Here is a 20405-nt window from a genome sequence, read left to right as displayed (position 1 = left end):
TCTTGGGATCAATCTGTAACAACTTCTAAAATCTGCTCTTTGCATACCAGTTGTTTCTACTGGCTCTTTCTAATTCCTCTGTGCAGAACTGGTGTTGAAAACATTTTAGTCCAGACTCAGCCATTACAGACCAAGACACACATACCAAGACACAACCTTTTTTTTGCAATAAAAGGCTAGAGCATTTTCTACTGTTGCATTTAACTAGAAGTCACTCTCTCTGTTTTTTCTGTGGCAGAAAATCAATGCCATAATAGCTATTCCTTTTTGGCAAGAGACTGATAGCATTGGCCAGCACCCAGAATAATGCAAGCTGGAGATATAGAGCTCTGCCAATGTACCTTAAATCTCCTGACCTTCAGCATCTCAAGATTTCCAGCCCTGAGAGGAGAGCTTTTGGGAGAAGAGATTGATAATTCTGCCTGGCTGCGAGACAGTGTCCAAGACAGAACTCCAGTGGGAAACTGAAAACCTCCTCTGTGTTGCTGCTTCTTTCACAGTAAGGTAAATAATGGCTGATGCCACTGAAGCCAAGGGAACTGATTACTGAAACTAAGGCTAAAGACAGCAAAATCAGTCCTCCCAGGCACGTCCTGGCTCCACGAGTGGCTGTGCTGGGTTTGCTCACAGATGTCTGCGGGATGAAAATGAGGGCGTGCTTGGGGTGACTGCTCTGCCCCACAGAGCAGCCTGGTTTTTGGGAGGGACTCCTTGTGGATGCTGATGTGCTGCTCCCCCGTGGGCCACCCACTGTGGGCCAGGCTGGCTCCCAGACACTGGGGGCTCTCTGGCCCTTGTGGGCTGTCACAGGGCTGCAGCTGCAGCTCAGCGTCTCTTGGCTTCTGGGAGTGCCTGATTAACCTGGGTGCTGCTGATGTGCCAAGGTAAACTCTCCCTGCTCCTCAGACATTAACATTTCACTTCTTGCTGAATGGGAGGGTTTGGTTCACTACTCAGAGCACAGCTCTGGGAGCCCAAAGTGCTGACATCTCAGTCTGCCTTGAGCAATGCCTTCACTGCATGACCTTGTCCCAGATGCTCTGCCTTTATTTTTCCTTCTGTAGAAATGGGTTTGTGAACTCTCAGGGATCCACCTTTGCAGGACTGTTTGCTAAAGTGCAGAGCAGTATTTTTTCCCATTTACTGCTGGCTTGACTTGCCTCATGATCTAGAGTGAGCTGCTAAATATAATGATGCAAAACAGACGTTGCCCCAAGCTGATCCCCAAAATATAATTCCACCGTGAAATGTGTCTTCTGAAGAGATACCAAACACCAGGATTCTTATGCATGGTTATATCTTTTCACTCCTCCCAGGTTTAAGCTTGCAGTCTTGTTGTCTACAAACAGCTGGTGCTCTAATCCTTCATATATTACTTTATCTGACAAAATTCCCACCAGGGGTTATTTTGTTGTTCATCTGTACAATTTTTTTTCATTATAGTGAATAAAGCCACCCTGCCCACATGCAAACAGACTGATGAGGAGTGAAGAGGTACTGTTATTTCACAGGTCTTAGATCAAGTGCATCCATTATTACTGTTGAACACGCTCTTCTGCATAGTCAAACTGTTAAATTTTGCCAAGAGGTTTTTGCATGCTTGTGTATTTTTATATAAATAATATGTATTTAACTTGTATTTCTTTTCTGAAAAAAACCCCAGCATCAAGCAACATCTCTTCAGACAGAAGTGTCAGGAAAAAAGGAGAAGGAAGAGTTAAACTAAACTGGAAAGTGACAGCACACCAGATGCATTGACACTAATGTGCCTCTTTAGAGTTCACGCCTAAAGGCTTTGTGTGCAATGATAAATATATTTGTTTTGGTTGCTGGAGGTGCCCTTAAATTATTAAAAGACAAAACAGAAAAGGAACTTTTCATTTTCTAGCACCATTAACTTCTTTCACTGGCCATGAGAGACTCAAAAAAGGGTTCAGTATTGAAATATCAAGGCTCAGACAGCTCTAAATTCAGTTATAATTCTCAACTTTTTGTTGTATTTCATGTTCCTATCTGTCTAGGCCCTGTTAACAGTGTTGCTTAATCATAAACCCCACAACCTCTGGCTGCAGCAAAAGTCTTTTTATAATAAAAGAGGGAAAATAGGACATTTCCAATATTTCTTTCTATTGATTTTGTGTATGGGAGAGAAGAGAAAGGGAAAGAAAAAATACACCATTGTGATAATATAATAATGCAGTACCAGTATAATTTTAGCTAAAAGAAAAATGTTAAAGGGGAAAAAACTTCTGGCTCTATGAAGTTCTTTGACATAGTCAAGGGACATATTTAGGGCTAAACTTTTTAAAGTGGGCATTCACCTCTATCATGTGTTACTTTTTATCTATTCAGGCTGCATTTTAGCTGCTGTTGCCCGTTCAGTTAACCTGTTGCTCCCTCCATTTCTTTCCACATCACAGAGCTCTTTAAAAAGGCAAGACCTCATCTAGAGCTCGTGGAGCTCCATAATTACATTGTTGGTTTTTTGGTTTTTTTTTTTCCCAGATTGAAAAGAAACCATTTGGTTTTGTGCTGCAGATCCTCTTGGTGTTCCTCTGGGTACACTGGGCTCGTGGCTCAGCTCAGGTAGTGGTCAGTGTGCTGAATGTGTCTGTCAGCCCTGGATGCTCTGCACCTCTGTCCACTTTCACTCAGCTACAGACTAAATGTTGGTAAATAAATATCAAGCTTTGGGTCTCTCAGCGCTGAAAAGAATAGCTTTTTGAAAAAAAAACCCCAAACCTGTTATATTCATTAATTGCCATGGCAAACATCATGAGATACAACATTATGAGACACACAACAGCTTCCCAGGCTCAGTTAGTCACTGTCTCAAGGTCCTTGGATGTTTCTTACAGCAACATCCTGATTGATGCCAAAAAAAGGGCAATATTCCACACCAAGACATGTCCCTCTGGAGGAAAAGCAAGTAAATCAGATGCATCTGCTCTCATGACTTCTGTGCAATGAAGAAGGATGAATCTGTGCAATCAAATGCCATACAGAGTGACAGAGAGGACTCAGTATCCCTGCAGTCCTCCATATTAGGATGCAAGACCCTGCCTATCCATCCTGGAATGGAAAACTCTTTCAGGGCTAAATAAAACTGAAGTGGTTCCCTAGGTGAGTTCAGTTTGTAAGTAAAGTCTCCCACAAACTTTCAAGAAGCTGGCTTTTCCACAGAAAAATCTTTTGTCTATTTTTTAAAACGATGTTCTTTCAGACTAACGGAGGTTCTTATGTGATAACCTGTGGTGATCTTTATCCCATTAAATACATAATAAAATCATCTCCTTTGTTAGTAGTTTGCTCAGCATACAGTGTTTTTAAATACCAAGTCCCATTCATTTCACATGTAGTAGAACAACAATTTAAAGGTGCTGTGAAAGAAAACCTGGGCAATCAAACATAGATACACTTGGCTGCAATTAGAGCAGCAAATGATTGTGTACAGTAAATCTTTGTTTAACCTGAGCCATGCAATCACCTCCTGAACCTTTTCCAGTATCTTATTATTAACCTCTTGTCTATGGAAAAGCCTCTCTCAAAATTAAGGAGCAAATGAGAACAGTTTTAATGTGAGGCTTTAAATCTTAGCTGGGTGTTTATTGGGGAACAAGAACAGCCAGAGCTCACAGTGCAACCCATAAGGCTTCCCAACACTGTCACTTCTGTATCACCCCTCTTTTTGAAAGTTTTGCCAGATTTTCATACTACCATGGAATAGCTTTAACTGCCTTGACTGAAATATTCTGTCTGCCTGTTTACGAGATATTTCTTTCTGGGTTTTAAAAAAATTATTATTTTGTTGGTTGGTTTGAGGGTGGTTTTTTTAAAATATTATTTCTTTCCCCAAAAACCTCTCCCTTAATTCCAACAAAAATTATTTGTCTGCAAGATATAAGAAGGAAATGGAAAAACTGCTTATTTTGCCCAGTTTCCTGGGATTTGTTGGGAAGTGGAGAATCCAGATGTTCCACAGCAGACACGATTTCCCCCTTGTGCTAGAAATGTGCCTTCTGCTACTCCTATTAAAATTCATCCCCATTAATTTTAATTATTAGCTGCTGAAATGTGTTTTCACATTCTCAAGTGGGATATGTTGGAGTCTGCCTGCTACGACACCACCCACCCTGAGCGTGTTCCTCTCTCAAATTGGGTGTACAACTCCCTAAAATACATGTAGCTAAATATGTTAATCTGCATTTCAGCCATTGCATCCCCACCTGAGCAAGCCCCACGTTCTCCAAAGGTAGAGCTGGTCCATATGGTCAGTAGGGATCAGGACATGATAAATTTCAGTATCCTTGGTGAAACGATCATCTTTGGTCAGAGCTATCCTGAACCCTGAGCTCTCCATGGGAGGTTAAACACTTGGGTGCAAACATCTACACTGTGAACAGGAAAACTTAGTGGAAATTAATTTTGTCTGAAATAACTGATTAGTCCAGTACTGGAGGGATTGAGCAGGATCATGTCCTGGGAATCTGCCATGACAAAATATTTAGAGGGAGAAATTTCTTGCCTGAACATTTGTTTAGTATCATCTCTGGGCGGAATTTTTGACACTATTTCTTCCCAAATTAACTCAAGCTACTAGGGACTTCAAGCCAATTCCAACTTTTCTAATGGAATAAGCAAAAGAAGACAGAAACTGCAAACCTACGAAAGCATCAAGCTAGCCAGATGCAGTGAAGTGCCAGTGGAAAATGTCTATTGTGCAAGGATTAAAAGAAAAATGTACAATGCTATATACACTGAAACTTTTAAACAAGGACTCATATTTCTGTGATAGAAAAATAATTCTGTGATAGAAAAAAATTCTCTCAAAAAAAGATAGTATTTTTAAAAAAAAAGCTAAGAGTTAAAATATTTTGAGAATACTCATGGAAATTGATTCTAGGGTGAAATATGAGACTTGGACTCACATAAACTCAGGTGGGATTGTCTGCTGTTAAAATACATGTCTGAATGGAATATGACAACCAAATTCATAGTATCCAGTACCAGTTTATATTGTAACTCTGGACTTCCTAGATTCAAATTCTGCTGATGCTCTGAACTAATAGGCTTGTTAAATTAACTTGGATGTGCCTTATTAACAGCAGGCAAGCCTGCAGGTAGGCATTCTCTGCATTTGCACTGACCTTCCCTACCCCATTTGCTTTCATGACGGGCATTACCCAGTGATCAAAAGGCTGAAATGGCACTCCAGAGGTAATTGGTGAAGCACCAATAATGCCTCAAGACTCTACATTATCCTTTCTCCCAAGGATTAAATTTAGCTCCTTCTCCAGTTTCTGTGTGAGTTCCAGAAAGAGTTAAGCATGAGGATGATCCTCTCTTCTCCAACAGGCAGGGAAAGCAAGAACTGCTAAGTGCTGTTTCTTTAGAGGTGCACATACTCAGCTCAAGAAATAGCTGTTATTGGATATTCCACTCCAAAATTCAGTGAGAGAGCAAAGGACAGTCAATCCACAAAGATACTTCCTAAATATCTGCTAAGGACGACAATAAAAAATGTTCTGTGAATTTGTGAGAGACTGAGGATGCAGATACACAACCAGCAAATGTCCTGGTCTCCTAACACATGGCTTGTGCTCCCCTGTTCTCTTGGTTTTTCAATGAGCAGCATCTGCAGAGTGGTGAGAGCCTGGGAGGAGAGAGCTCTGCTGACAGACAGTGGTGCTGACCAAATTGGTAACCTCTGCTGCAGCCTGTGTGAACTGCTCATCCAGAAACTTCTCAGCTGTTTGTTAGCTACTGCACTTGAGAACATGACAATCCCTGGTGCTGCTGGAGAGTCTGTTTACTGCTACAACCCTTAATGGGATGCAGCATGTCTCTGCTGCGTGTTCTACCAGCCCTGACTGCAAAAGGGAGGAGGGGAACCAAAGGGAAGGGCTTTGCTCCTGCTTCTTTTTCCATTAGGATGGATGGGAGGGAAGCAGTCTTCAGTTGTGAATGAATGCTGGGCTTTGCCAGTCCCTTCAATATCTCCACAGTTTGCCCTATAAAAACATATGAAAAGGCTTGACTTAGGATTCAGTAGCACTGGCCAGTTCTAGGCATTTCCAGCAGCCTCAACAAGTTCATCAGTAGCTTTATGATGTTTGTCATTCGAATATTGCTGCTCATAACGATGCAAACAGTCATCATGGCTTTGAGAGTTTGCACAGGGTGTCAAGGAAGGAAGGGAAAATATCTGCTCATGCATTTTATTTCAAGGTCCTTTCATCCATGGCATTGTAAGCTTGGAAGCTTGAGGAAGAATCAAGACTGAAATGAACTGCTGCAGATGGTGAAAGATCTCATTTATTGATCACCACGAGTGAAGGATGTGTCACAGACTTCTGCTCTTTTCTATTACACCTGCCTGCTCTCAGGTTCGCAGGTAGAGGTGAAGATTATTCATCTTTAAAGCTGAAAAAATATGCCGAGGGGTTTCAGGGGAAGAAAAGTAATAGTTTTGACATGGCTTCTACACTGGAAGACTTTGCAACCTGATTTAAATACAATGCTCAGTGGGCAGAGTGAAGAATAGGAGAAGGGTCTAAGCACTCAGAATTTGTGGTGAGTTAGTTTTTTGGTGTTTGTTTGTGTGGCTGTGTGTTTGTGCTGCTCCTTCCTTTCCATCCATGAAACAGGCATCCAAAACAAATGAGTTTGGCTAACCCAGGCTATATTCTTCTTGCCTTTGAAAAGGGAAGACAGTGTTGTCCATGTCCAGAACAAGATATTTCATTTGAAAGTAAAAATAACTGGTTTTATCCATCCACAAGGAATAGAAATAACCTTCAAATGTATCCTCTTCTCTGGCAGCCTGGAGAGAACTTGTTCCTTTATCTGCCATTTGATCTTTGCTGTAGCTCTTTCTACTGTTTACCTGCCTTTCACACTCTAAACTTTTCTTCATTACTTCATTCATTACTCTGATTTCCCTACACCTCCTTTATCCTTTTTCTTTTCCCCAGTAGCAATATCCTTCCCTAACTCCTCTCACATGTTTTTCAGAGTTCACGACTCCACAGTCCTCACGCCACCATGTCCTTGCTGGTCTTTTCTGACAAGGATTTTTTGCATGTCAGTATAAAAACCAGCAGGATGTAGCAATGACTTTATAGGTGTAAGCAGGTGTGTTTTCTTGGGAAATGTAATTCAGACTCAAATTACCAGCAAAGCAATAAAATAATAAGCAACCCAACTTGGATATCTGACATCCACACAGTACAATGTGCCTGTAGACTGATCTCATAGATTACCATTTGTGGCTCAAGTGCCTGAGGTTGTTCAGTTCTTTTTGTTCAGTTTAATCTAAAATGAAATAAATTTCAGGTGCAATTTCTTTCTGTGCATCAAGTGTGACTGAGAAATTCACTTCCAAGGCAAATCCTGATCTCCACTACAACTCTAATGTGGAGAAATCCAGTATGTCCATCTTAACTACTCTAGTAGAAAGGTAATAGTCTTCAGTCATTTTATTATAAAAGGCATTGTAAAATGTGTTATGGGTCAGTCCTGAGGAGCTGTAATTGCTGGAGTATGTCTTTCAAAACTATAAAACAGGTTCTCTTGGCAATCCATCAGGAAGGTATCTCTTCTGTTTTCAAATTCAGGTGCCTTGTGGCCTGATGTTTCCCACTTAGATAAGCTTCTTGTGATTGGTCACATTTTTACGAGACTTGATACTGTTCAGTTCAAGAGATGCTCCAAACTTTTCAAACAGGCAGCCAGATAAGCTTGCAGATATTGGCTGTTCATCCCAGTTGCTTGGTTTTTAGGGCAGAAGCAGCCAAACAGGTGGGCAGACATAACCTAGTGCTCTTCTCATCTTGGTAAGCCCTGCCTGGTGAACAGCCTAAAGACCAGGATCCAGAAGTAAACTGGGAGCTAATTTATCCTCTGATGGCTCATCAATCCACCACTGAGCCATGTGTGAAAGAGAATTTTTGGAGCAGGAAATTAGAAATTAAGATGCTATACGATTTTCTGTATTAAATATCTATAGGGAAGGGGAGAAAAACACCTTAGAAGCAATGATCCTGTAATGGCAGATGTTTTACTTTTTGTTTTATTAGCTTTTCTAATGGCTTATTGCTGTTTGTCCAAAGTTTCTGCTAATCTGCTTAAATTCTTAAAGAGCAGTGCAGTAATTCCACACTGATCTATTGCTGGTGAGTGGCTAAATGTAATTCTAATAAATTTTTCCAGGCCAAGGATATTGATGCATTTTTTGGAAAAATTTCTGAACATTTTTTTCTGCAGTCAAAAACATCCCTCTCAGAACATTTGCAGAGATGTTACCCTGAGAATGAGGAAAAGCTTGACCTGACCAGCTTGGCTTTATCTTAGAATGTGCCACACCAGTGAGGAGAAGGAGTTCTCTCTAACTGGGTGGGAAATTGCAGCTCTGAAGGAAGTCAGTGCATCACTTCTTTTCCCTGACATTTCAAGTTGGCAGAAAAGATCTGCATAATTACTAAGCCTCACAGCCACCAATGTACCCATAGGGTTATTTTAAAACCTAGGAAGTCCAGTTAGGTGGAAGGTATTCCTTTCATTTATCACCCAGAGGTAGTCAGCTCATAAATTAATGTTTGCATTGGCAGCTTCAATATGTGCCTTTTGCATCTGAAGGCTGTGGGTAGCAGAGAGTGACAGGAAGGCATCAGACTAAGATGTGTAAAACATACAGAACTTGTGTCTATTTTCTGTGTCTCAAGTGAGAAGGCATTTCACTATGAGTGTTATACCGTGGCTCTTTAAATGCTTTATTATTTGCAGACATGACTAGGAAATTATTGAAAGCAAGACTTTTGGGTGACAGGAGTGGGCGAGGAGAGGTAAACAATGAAGAACAATGCAGTCAGACATAGAAGGTCTTAGATCATTTAAGTAATTGGGCAAAAAGGTGACAAATCCAGTTCAGTGCAGATAAATGTAGAATAATGACTCTTGGAACAAAGAAAATAAAGACAGAAAATGTTCAGCAGGAGGCTGCAGCACCTTACTGACTAGCAGAGAGATTTTGAGAGCTAATGAAGGGAAATCTCCTTAATGATTGGGATATAACTGCTCCTGAATGGGTGGAATTCAATGGAATAAGAAAAGGGTCGAGAATTTAATTTTTCATAGACATAGAACTCTCTTAGGTTATCTTGTCCATCCTGTTGCATCAGCTGAGAGACAATTCTTTCTGCAAAGAACCCTATTATGTTGAATTATGAGGACTGTCAAGGTGATTTATGGGATAGATTTAGTTAGTGTGAACATTTTTGCTAGCCAACACAAAACCAGAATGTTTTTGATAAGATTCTAACCTCCCTGACACAGATGTAAATAAAACCACCTGTAAAATCTTCAGCAGAATCTCTCATGCTCTATAGAAGTAAATACACACTTATTCTTGAAACTGGAATTTTTCTGCAGGCTTTGCAATACTGAGATTTTAGCTGCAGCTGAAACAATGTAGAATGCAGTGGAGATGGGTTTTCCTCCAGGAAAATTAATCAGACCTGTGAGGCCCAAGCTGACTTAAGCCTGTTGATTGGAATCCTACTTCACCTCTTCCATGGCTGCTGCCTGGTGATTCAGTTCAGATGATGATCTGAATAAAAGGTTATCTGCTCTCTCAGCAGACTCACTCACTTCAGAATGTACTATTGGAAAGTGAAAAGAATAGGAGGTGACTCTTGCAGTAAGTATATAAACATGGAAGGCAAGATTCCAAGCCCAAAATTATGAGCTTAAAATCCCGTGTTCAACTCACACTAGAAACATACACATCTGTCAGTGATTATTTTACATCAATGTTTTCCAGGTTCTGCTCTGCTGCTGGAATCTGCACCAAAGTCTATCTGAGATCCAGATCTGGTTGTGATCTTCCTCCAAAGGCTTATCACACACTTTATATTTAACAGGCACAGAGGAAATGAGAGACCTCCCCTTTTCTCATGAAATCAGAGCAGACCAGTCCTCTTGTGCTTTTACACAGCAGCCAATGAAGATTGTGCCCCCTCTTCTTTGGGCCATAGAGGTGAAGACTTCTCCTTCTGAAGTTTGTAATTACAGACATTACACAAAGGGCAAGATACATCTTGCTTTGAGGAAAACACTGATCCCAACACCTCTGCTAAAGGGCAGGACACCTGTGAGAGCTACAGCTTTGCTCTAAAATGGAAAGAGCCCCCTGCCCATGGCTGTTGGATGATGGACTGTTTCTTCTTCTTCAGTGTTGTGGGGTTTCAAGACTTTCATTGCTGAGAAGAGAGAAGAATCCCCCCCACCCTGTGCTGGGTGAAGAACCAATGAAAACAGGGAATCAGTGCTGGCTGCTGGATCTGGGATCCTGCAAACCAGGCAGGTATTTTGTTGCCTAAATCTTTCCGTAAAAAATCTTGAGATTCACAAGTGACCTTAGTTCAAAACTAACAGGGCAATCTCATCAAAGCACTGTCATTTTGTTAATTCAGCCTTGGACAAACACCTCTAGGTAAGAAATAGCTGTAATATCCTTTTTTCATGTCAGTGAGGTGCATATTCATCTGCACCATTTGCCTCTGCCAGTTCTTATTTCCAAACCTTGCTGAGGCACCAGAAATTGCTTATGCTGTTAAACAGCAGCAATTTAGGATGCTAGCACTCCACTGGAATTTGAGATATTAATTAAAAGTTTGATTCTGTAGCCTCTAGGTTTTTTTTTTGTCTTTTTTTTTGCATCAGTCTGGGCTGTACTTCTGAGGGGCAAAAGCTGAGGGTGGGTGAGGTAGAAATAAGCAGTGGGATGGAAGCAGGATAGCTGTGCTACACACATCACACTGTGGTGGGCCCAAATCAGCTCCCTTTGTATCAACAGGTCCATTTTGAGAGTGATTTTCAAAGAGATGGACATGGAAAATGGAAAAGAGAAGATGTGGAAACGTGACAAACCTTTGATCCTCTCCAAGATTTTCCATTACAAAGATATTTCTGTTTTTATATCCCTGTCTGTGAAACATATCCACAAACAGCATGTGTACAGAGCCCTTCCCATCTCCCAGGGGCAGGATACTGATAAATGCATTAAACTTTCTATTTCTGATAGCTTGGCCTTGGGAGTTGTTGTGACCCACCCCTGAAGGCAAGGACAAACCAGGTTCTTGTTAATAGGTCCCTTGAGGTGGATTAGAATGAAATAACACTGAATGATTGGTGCTTGTAGTAGATATATGTAGGGTTTATTTTAGAACAATTTGGTTGCAATGAAAATCAGTTATGTAGCCATTTTGGTTATTATTATCTATAGTAATATAGCAATATAAAAGCATAAAAATATCTCTTAAGAAAATGTGTAAGGAAAAGAAAGAGTAGAAGGATCTCTCTACCCTCACAGCGTGGATTTGGTTGTTGCAGCTTCAGTGCCTGTTGGTCAAAGTGATGGTCACAGTCTCCATCTGTCAGGGGCTGAGGAAACCGAGGGAACATTGATGTTCCATGGGTTATCAACACTCAGGTTCAGGTAGGAATGCCCAGGTACCTCCCCTCAGGCAGGGAGTTTCTATTGGATGGTGCAATGCTGTGGATCAGGGAACAATTTGTGAGTCTTTGGTTTTCCAGGACACCTCCCAAGGTGCCACAGCTGCCTGTCAAGCCAGCAGAGTTTGAGTCAGTGGTGGCCCATCAGAAAAGGGAGGAAAAGCTTCACTTTGAGGGAAGTCTTCACAGCTGGGCCATTTGTGTAAGAACTTTGGCATGATCAAAAGCTTCACCTTACCTTGAAGGATCTGCCTTTTATCAGCCTCTTCTCTGACCTTGTTCAACAGCCAGCTGTAGCCTGAGGTGGGGCTGTGTCCTTACTTTGCACATCATTAGCTACCCCCTAATTGTTTGAGCCATCAGTATTCCAGTCTTTCTCAGGAGCCTCCAAAGCACTTGGGAGAGATTTTTGAGACTTAATTCCTTTTTTTTAAGACATGTGCTCTTTCAGTGAAATGTGTTGTTCAGGGACATTAGACTCAGCTGAAACCACATGCAACTTTGATGTTTTTGGAAAAATAATTTTCTTTCTGATGAGTTACTGACTTTCTGGGGCAGTGCCAACAAAATTCTATTTTATTTATTATTCTCATTTTCTTTCCAATCTGGGGTTACTGTCAGAGTCTACCAAAGCTGCTAATAAGCCTCTGCAACAATTCCTTTTTCTTCTGAGGCCTTGTTTGCAAGGCCTTTGAAAAGTGTGACATCACACTGGCTTTTCAACATATAAATGAAATGGTTTTTTGTGCTCTTTGATCTTCTATAGCTTGCAAATGCCTTTATATTTTTATCAAATGGATGCCAGTGTTCAGCTACATGATTATCAGGTATTCATTTAACCTTTTTGACACACCAAAATGTCAAATGCTTCACAATGCCTTTTTGAATACAAAAGGCTACAGAAGTTTCTTCTGAATTCTGACGTGTCTTAACAACTCTGAGTTTCTCTTGTTTTAAATACTATATATGGCTTTAAAATGAAATCCTACCTTGCTTAGTACTAATCATAGAATCATAGAATCATTGAATTGTTTGGTTGGTAGGGACGTTAATGATTATCCATTTCCTACCCCCCTGCCATGGGCAGGGACACTTTCCACCATCCCAGTTTGCTCAGAGCCCCATCCAACCTGGCCTTGGACACTTCCAGGGATGGGGTACCCACAGCTTTTCTGAGCAACATGTACCAGGGCCTCACCACCTTCTGGGTAAAGAATTTCTTCCCAAAATCTAACCTAAACCTACTGTCTTTCAGTTTGAAGCCTTGTCCTGTCACTGCATGCCCTGGTAAAAGTCCCTCTCCATCTTTTCTGTCTGCTCCCTTCATGCACTGGAAGCCTGAATTTAAGTCACCCTGAAGCCTTTTCTTTCCAGGCTGAACAATCCCAACTTGCCCAGTCTTTCCTCCCAGCAGAGCTGCTCCATTCCTCTGATCATCCTGGTGTCCTCCTCTGGACTCTCCAACAGCTCCATGTCCTGACATGGGGCAGGAACAGACTATGAACCTTGGGTTCCTATGGGTATAGGAAATAACCTGATGTCATTAACAAAATGGAGCAATTCTGGATGAGGTTGTTGTTATTTATCACCTTGTCCATCAGTGAACCCTTTCTACAGTGCTGCAGATAACATCCCCCCTTTCAGAGGCGAGGTCACATCACAAACATAATCTCCAGTGCATGGTGATATTCACACAGTCACATCAGGATCACATCCCACCAGCTCAGACCCTGGATTAATGTCAGTTGAGAAAGAAATTCCACATATTAAATGTACAATAAGATTCCTCCTAAGAAAAAAGAAAAAAAAAAAGTCTGATATGTCTCGGTGGGATGATATACTGTGCTGAGGGAACAGGACCAAAAGGGAACTGAATACACAGGGATACACAAGATAGCAATTCCTGTAAGATGGATGTGTGTCATGTGGAATATTTTACTGAAAACAAAAAATGAATCTCCAGCAAGTAACTACTGGGACAGCTCTGTAGAGGAAAAATGGTGTCCTTTCACTTTAATTTTTTCAGTCAAGAGTGGCTATCTTGGAAAAAAGCATTGCTTATTTCAAAGAGGAAGGAGAAATTCAATGCAGTGTTTGCTGGCTGGAAATGATGGAAATGGTTACAGTGGCCCCCCTCAAACTCCTGGGTGAGGTCCTTGTTTCACTCGAACAGATGGGGATGGGATTTTACCACATCTAGTGATGCCTTGTGCTTCCAGAAGATACATACACACATACCTGTATTTTAGATTAAACCAAAATTTGAAACACAGTTAGTTTGGTTTTTATGACTCAGTGCAGGGAGAAGTCCAGAATCAGCTGTAAGAGGCAAGTACAACCAGTATTTGATGGAAAGTTGTCTGCTACCATCCCAGATGGATAAAGATAGAAGTTGCTGAAGTGCTGGAGTTGAATCAGAAAGACCAGAGGATACCATCCATGGGATTTACTTCTGAACTTTGATAACAGGCTCAGAGCAGGACTCCAAGAAGAGCTGTTGTAGAGGAGGACCAATGTGGGATGATTTTTGAAAAAAAATGGGCTGACATCAGCTGCACCTCTGCTTTTAATGTCAAAGCAAACCTCAGTCTGGGCCTATGGTAGGACATATTATCATGTATTGACATATTTACAGTCACAGAAATTGCTGTAGGCTTGAAGGAGAGCGAATAAAATGTGTTATAAATGTAATCTGTGTATGTGTGTATGTGTATATATATATAAAATTTGGTTTGTATTGACTATATGATGTTTTAAACACCTGAACATGAAAGGAATGTACACAGGGTATTTGGACTTTTGGCACCTGTCTTATAGGAGAGTGCATGGTGCTGCAGTGAAAAGGGAATTAGATAGGAGGTAAATTCAGCAAAGGAGACCTGAATTCTCCTACAAGCAGCACGCTCAGTGAATGTAGTGAACTCCACTGTGACTAAAAACTTGGTGTCAGAGTTAGGAGGCTCAGAAGGGATTTATGGTGAATGGCCTTAAGGATGAGCAAAGGGCACACTACTCACTCCAAAAGAGGATTAGAACTTTCTTGTGCCTCTCACTTCTCCAGCAGGACATTGCCATTGGTGAAGCCTCTGATTAAGAAGCAGTACTTGAGAGATAACAAATTTTCAGTGATTACCATGGGAACCACAAATGATTTCATAAGGGTGGAGAAATTATAAAAAGTTCTAATTGACAGAGAGGATGAGGCTTAAAACAGTTTCTATGGAAACCAGAGGTGGCATCCAAAAAAAGTGTGTGTACTAATCTGATAGTCTGATTGGCAGGTAATTGGTGCAGTGCTGGAGTGGGGAAGCCTTGGGATGTGAGATGAAGTGTCCATCACACAAATAGATAAAACACACAGTCTTCTGAAGAAGAGCTGGAGCTTCAAATTCTTTCCCTCCCAGTAGAATACACTCATCACTCAATGGTGATTCATTTTCATTCTTGTCTCTGTACTGAGTGTATTTTTTTTAATTACAGTATGAAAACTTCACCAGAGCTGATGGATGGAGCTGCTCCCTCACCTTACTCAAAGAGTAGAAGTCAGGAAGGTGCATTTATGGACAGCAGACATGACCTCCAGTCTGCTTCTCTTCTCAGGCAGAAGAGAGAAGTAAACACAGACTTCCAGCACTCAGTAAGCTCTCTGAATAGCTGGATGAGATGCTTGCCTGTGTTTTCCAGGACTTCACTTTCTTCTGACTGACTGGCTAATACCCAGCTAAGCTCATTTCACAGAATTCAGAACTTCTGCAATACTTTAATTGTCAGATCCCAGTGGAAATTCCAAGGACACAAAGTCTGATATCACCTGTGAAGGAACTTACAGGCATACATTAAACCAGATAACCAAGTATTTATTTGAACTATTTGCTTTTAGGGCGAGTGGAAAACTCTTGTCAAGAGTTTTGTGGAAGACATAGGATGAGCAAATACAATCTTTGCTCTTTCACAGGGCTACAGCCCAAGTACATTATGATATTTTTCAGCTGAAGCCTGAAGAAGGAAAATATTACTGTTGTCAATACATTAGATAAATAACAGGCCTTTGGCCAGCTGCAAGTTGCTGAAGTCCTCAGCAAATTCTTTGCCAGCTCAGTGGTTTGGCAGACACGAATTTTTTCTCCAGTATTCTCTGAGCTCACCAAATTCATTTCTCCATTCATTAGATGCAGACAGAAACCCCACATTTAGAAATATTTTGTGGTTCTGAGGTGTTTTGCAAGAAGATAAGCCTTTCTGTTGAAAGATCTAGAAGGCTGGTCTGCAATCTCTGTGACACTGAGGTTCATGGCTCCCCAGTGTCATCCATAATCATGGATAAAAATGAAGTATTGAAAAAATATCAGGAGAAAAAGAATCTTTTCACTTAGAAAATGTGCACTTAGAGAAATTTGCCCATTTCCTGATCACAGAACTACCAGTGCCAGCATGGTCTAGGCTGGAGCCATCTGCAGAATGGCCACACTTCCCATGGTCAGTGGCAAATTTGTGTCCATAATGGCAGCCATGTCATAACCTCTGTATACTCCAGCATAAACTGGATTTGAAGAACAGTACACAAAGGCAATTAGGGAAATCAGGAAAAATTCTAGTTCCCCTTTTGATCTGCCAGTTTAGATTCTGGGTCAAGCAATACTCTGGTTTGTATATAGGACTAAAGTTAGGTGAGTCTTATACATAACACACTTCTCCAACACTTTGAAATGCCTGCCTGGATAATAAGCTTAGATGTAAGCTTTCAAAGATTCTGTCTTCATAGTGTGATACAAAAAATTGTTTTCCATAGACTGAAGGGCTCAGAGATGCCACGAAGAGATGGGTGACATGCATTTAAAGAAGGCTCAAAATTACCCACATTAATAGTTGTCATGTAACTGAAGGGGCTCTCAGGTGGTCACCTTGCTTTGTGGTTCAGTGAATCCATCACTGCTGATACCACATCTTCTTTTAAACAATATTTCACAAAACAAAAAAAAACAGGACAGTGAACTAAACAGAGCAGCTGAAGAAAACAGAAGATGTAGCTCAGTCCAAGAGCATCCAGAGCTCCATTCTGCTCACTCAGCCTGGTTTGTTTTTTTCCTTACTGTTGGCTTTTTCCTCTCAAAAATTCTACATTATTACATTTTCACCTATGTTTTCATTCCCACTGCTGCTATTGGGCAGGGAGACAGAGAAACAAACTTGACCCTGTTATACTTCTGGTTGGTTGCTTGCACATCTGCTTTTTCTCTGATTCTTTCACAGATGGTGTTGGTCTGTGCCCTCTCTGTTATGTACCATGCAAAATTCTGGCAACTGAATCATTAATCCATATTTCATTTATTTAATTAATTTCATTTTATTTCATTTAATTTCAGGTCTTGCGAGTGTATTTCTCAGAAATGGATGTCCATGTGGTGGATAGTCTGCAATAACCTGATTTATACACAAGTTCAGTAGAAAGAAATAATGTAAGTTTCTGGTTCACACAGATGAACATTCCTCCATGTGTTTTGCAGGTGGTGCTTCATCCTTTCCATTATAACATGCCAGTAAGTTTTAAGCCTCTCTGGAAACTCTCTTTTTTTTTTCTATGCAAAGAAAATATTCCACTAACTACAGATATATCAGAGTTCTGAAGATGCAAAAAGGCAGCAATCCTCCACCATCATGGACAGAAGACAGAATTTACCACCTTCAGTAGCTAAAGAGGACTTGCAGGAAAACTGGAGAGAGGGATTTTTGACAAGGGCTTGCAGTGATAGGACAAGGGACAATGCCTTTAAACTAAAAGAAGGGAGGTTTAGATTAGGAAGAAATTCTTTACTGTGGGGGTGGTGAGGTCCTGGCACAGGTTTCCCAGAGAAGCTGTGGCTGCCCCATCCCTGGAAGTGTCCAAGGCCAGGTTGGGTGGGACTCTGAAAAACCTGGGATAGTGGAAGGTGTCCCTGCCCATGGCAGGGGAGTTGGAACTGGATTATCTTTAACATCCTTTCTAACCCAAACCATTCAATGATTCTATGATTATGGGGGATCAACGTGCAGGAATAACCTGGGTTAGGATTGGGCTAACAAAGTGACAGAAAGGTTGCAGGGTTTAGACACAAAGAGATACAGAAATGTTTGAGCATGTGCAGAGCAGTTGCTTATTTCAATTAGAAACAACGTTTTGAGAGTACAGGAATACTTTGCATGAAAAAATAACTGTGCTGCTCCACAGGGGTCAAAAATAGAAATCATGTGTTGGAAAAAGGAGTTGACATCATAAAAGAGGACTTCATTGTACTGTGTGACCCCACAGTGCTCACATCCTGATGACTGTAGGGAGTTGTGTCCCATCTATCTCAAAAAGGTGAAGTAGGACTGAATTTCATGGAAAAGGTGACACAGCAAGGGATAACTGTGTGAGGGATGATTAAAAGACTAAGAATGTTCTCCCTCAAAAGTGAATAGCAGAGGAGAAATTTTAAAGAGGCCTTTTAAAACCTGAGTGTTATGGAGAAAATTATAGTTTCGTTTATGATGTCTTTCAATGCCAGTACTAGGGGATAATAATGAAACTACCAGGCTACAGGTTCAGAGCAAACAAGAGGATACTGTCCCTTGTGTAATGTATAATTAGGCTGTGAAATTTTTTCCCATGGGATGCTGTTATAAGTTTATGTGCGTTCAAGAAGTGATTAGGCAGATTCATAGAAGAAAACGTGCTAAGGACTATTAAACGCATATACAATGCCTGTCTGAGGAGTTCCTGGATGAAAAGCCACAGAAGATGGGCAAATGTCAGCACATGCTGACTCAGTTCTTTCTCTTTCTTAGGAATCCTCTTCTGGCCAATGTCTGGGATGGCAAAATGTGCAGAAGAAAATCTGGGTTTCACCTGAAAAAGCTGCTGCGTCCTGGAAAGAAGTGGACTTGTGCAGGGATCTGGCTGTGAGAGAGACAGGCTGAACAGGGAATGTGGAGCAGAAGATGCTAACACAGGATGACAATGATCCACTGATGAGAAATGCAGCTCAGCAGTACCAGCTCAGCTCTCAGAGCACTGCTTACTTCTGCTTGAGTTGGAAATCATAAAAACTGCACTGCGAGCCCTTCAGAATTCTTGGCAGTATTATAAATACACAGTCCAATAAATTAATGCTTTGCTGCAATTTTTTTGAGCTCAGCTAAAGGCATATTCAAAGACCCTGAGTTCAGATTGTGAGTAGTCTCATCACTGTTCAATAATGTCATGAGCTCAGGAGTAACCAGGATCCTAAGAGGAAATTGTGTTGAAAGGAGTTCACATCCAGATGTTTGTCTGATCCATATATCCAATAAAGAAATTGCATTGAGTGTCTTTTTTTTTAACTGTGTTTTCAGCTCTCCTTTAAATCATAGTGCAATCTATGTGTCTCAGAGAAAACTTCTTTTTTTTTGCCAACACTAGAATCATAGAATAAAATTTTGGAGGAAGGCAGAGTGAGGCAAAGTCCTCATGTAACCATGACTTAGATAAAACAGGTGTTTTTAGAATGCAAATTCAAACTCGTTTGTAGTTTTTGTCTGAACTTAGTTGTTATTTAGGCCTTAATGACCTAATGATGCCATAATAAATATTTGTGCAGACTTAAGCTAAAAGCAAAGAATTTAGTTTTTTATTTAAAAAAAAGGCTAACATAAATGTTCACCATCAAAGCAATGAAAAATCAAACTTTAAATTAAACCATGCCAGTTCTATTTACCAACATGCCAACATTTACTCGAGAATGAAGTCAAAGTGCACGTTCTTGAAGATTGCTTACAGTGATCTGCTTGCAGAGTTTGCAAATACAATGATTTCCTCATTTGTTGAGTGACAGCTAACATAGTAGCCTGCCTAATATACATCAGCCTTCCTTCCTCAAAGCTCTGAGGTAGGGTAGCAATCATGGGGGATACAGAACAGACAGTTTTGGGAGAGTAAATTGCCATAAATAATTTCTTTCATAAATGTTACTTTTCTCTTTTTATTTCTTTTCTACACAAATTGTCCATTAATAAGTTACGGCTGAAATTATGTGCTGAAGCTGAACAATTTCTGCCACTGTGTCTATCATGAACTCTTTTCTATGAATGTATGATTGACTAAGGTCAGGCAGCTTTGCCTACACACATATGTTATGGGTATTGTTTCTTTTCCATCATTGGTTGGCAGGAAATCTAAGAGTAAAGTCTTCAGGAAAAACAGCTCTGAAACCAAATTCCAAGTCTGTCTGCTGATTGATGCAATTATATTTTGCTGTCTAAGCTTTTTCAGTGCATTACATGTTGCCTTCCAAAAGACATCATCCACAAGGAACCTGGTAACTCTTCATCTCAAAGGCTGAAGAAAATCATGAGCTCAAGTAGAGAAGCCTTCAGATCCATCTTCCATGCCATTTAAAATGAATAGTATTGCTCTTTTCCTAAACACTCTGGAAAATAAATTTTTCTTATAAATGTATTGTAGAATCAGGGATTACTGTAGATTAGGAAGTACCTCTGGAGGTACTCTGGTTCAACCTCCTGTTCTGTTTCAAGAACAAGACTAATTTCATATCTGAGTCAGTTTGCTGGCAGGTTCCCTCCAACAGAGTTTAAGATATCTAAGAATGGAGAAATCACAGCCTGCCTGGACAACCCGTTCCAGTGCTTAGCTGGAACATTGTGAAAAATGCTTCCTTGCACCAGCAGAATTTTTCCTTACTGCAACCTGTGTCTGATGCTTCTCATCTTTTCACTCTGCATCTCTGAAAAGAATCTATCTCTATCATTTCTCTAAGTACACACCAGGAGTTAATGATGTCTTTGGCCTCAAAAAGGGCAAATATGAGATATTGGAAGCAATACCTGTCTGGATAAAATTATGTCAGAATGAGAGCTACTTATAAAATTAATCATTG

At 40.6% G+C, this 20405-nt stretch overlaps 1 long non-coding RNA gene across 2 annotated transcripts; it reads left to right on the top strand.

Moving 5' to 3' along the window:
- Positions 1–243: 243 nt before the first annotated feature.
- LOC148225593 (uncharacterized) lies at positions 244–19171 on the top strand. Of its 2 annotated transcripts, XR_015808605.1 has the most exons (4): positions 244–504; positions 14995–15151; positions 16878–16970; positions 18319–19171. It is a non-coding gene; the product is annotated as an uncharacterized LOC148225593 (long non-coding RNA). The 2 variants fall into 2 exon arrangements; XR_015808604.1 differs by lacking the exon at positions 14995–15151 and having other exon boundaries at positions 263–504; positions 18319–19169.
- The last annotated feature ends 1234 nt before the right edge of the window (positions 19172–20405 follow it).

The sequence above is a fragment of the Sturnus vulgaris genome, chromosome 1 (genome assembly GCF_052056855.1).
Source record: "Sturnus vulgaris isolate bStuVul1 chromosome 1, bStuVul1.hap1, whole genome shotgun sequence".
Classification (NCBI taxonomy): Eukaryota; Metazoa; Chordata; class Aves; order Passeriformes; family Sturnidae; genus Sturnus; species Sturnus vulgaris.
Note: the sequence above shows the minus strand (reverse complement) of the source record. Positions and strands in the feature narration are given on the sequence as shown.